This window comes from Grammomys surdaster, unplaced genomic scaffold, assembly GCF_004785775.1.
Source record: "Grammomys surdaster isolate TR1022 unplaced genomic scaffold, NIH_TR_1.0 149, whole genome shotgun sequence".
Lineage (NCBI taxonomy): Eukaryota > Metazoa > Chordata > Mammalia > Rodentia > Muridae > Grammomys > Grammomys surdaster.
Window position 1 is genome coordinate 12,744,825 of NW_021604607.1, and position 1,315 is coordinate 12,746,139.

Here is a 1,315-nt window from a genome sequence, read left to right on the forward strand (position 1 = left end):
AAAGTATCAGCTTTGCCATTGCTTAGGCATCCTGGTGGGAAGAACGGAGTGTCCCATTTGAATGTTGGTGACACATTTTGATCTCCTCCACGGACTAGCACATTATATGTTGCTGTAGCCTCCCTTAGTTGACCCAAATGCAAGGCTCCATCCCACAGCATCCTTTGCTCTTCACAGGCTAGTCTCCTTCTAGGATCCCAGCGGTCATCTCGGTTTTTCGTAGACACATCCAATCAACCAGTACACAGTTACTCGGTAGTCCCCAAAATTAGCTTCATAATCTAGAACACTGAATATGACTAGAGATATATACCTATAGAACAAAAAATGGAATAAATGGAGAAGAAGACATAGCACTCAATATATCACCCTTTCTCCTGGCCCATGTTCTCCTTTGAGAAGGAGAATGTTTGACAACATATCTTCTAGTGTTTGTCCCTCATTAGCCATAGCATCATGGCTGGAACTTAGTAAGATCCTGTAGCTCTAGCCTCTCATACCTCCCTTCCTACAAAATTGTCTCCATAGGTTTTGGGTTTGTTTGTTTGTTTGTTTGTTTTTGTTTTGCTTTTGGTTTTTTTGGTACTAGTTTTGTTCTCTGTACTTTTGAACTAATTTTATATTCTCTTCAATTTGAAGCAGTTGCTTAAATCACAGAGAACACAATGCTCTCAGCAGAGTTTCCCTTTCAAGCCTGCTTTTGCTGATATGGGAACCCTAGACCCAGAGCATTAACAAAACAACACACATTGTACAGTCAGCTCATCGATGCTTGTAAAAACATTTTCAAGAAAAATTATTTGAACCCCATGGTGTTATGTTTAAAAACTGAGTTTTCAGAACAAAATAGGGAAATATTGATCTATAACAAAAATAATGCTTTGAGTGTATCTAAAATGATCTGTAGGCTTTATCCCAAGAATTAATGTATGTATGGAGTTAATGAGGAGACAGCAGAGTAGTGGAAGATGGGGTTCACTGCTGGGGTGATCACAACCAACTGCTGCATGAAGTAGGTTGGAGGGACATCTCAGAGCCTCCTCCTTCTTCAAATGCATGTGTGGTCGAAGTGAAAAGGGCTTCTTTGTGCGTCAAGTCTAGCAAATATGCATAGTCTAAGTAAAATACAGGGTATGGGACAGAGGTTAGACCAATGGAACAATGTCTACTAATTACATCTTTCTCTAGACTTCCATTCCCTCAGATTATAGGAGTTGGTTCTGATTTGAGAATGAATGCAAGCTATAATCTAGGTTGGATACTTCTTGTGTTTTGTTTTGTTTTGTTTTGTTTTGTTTTGTTTTGTTTTGTTTTG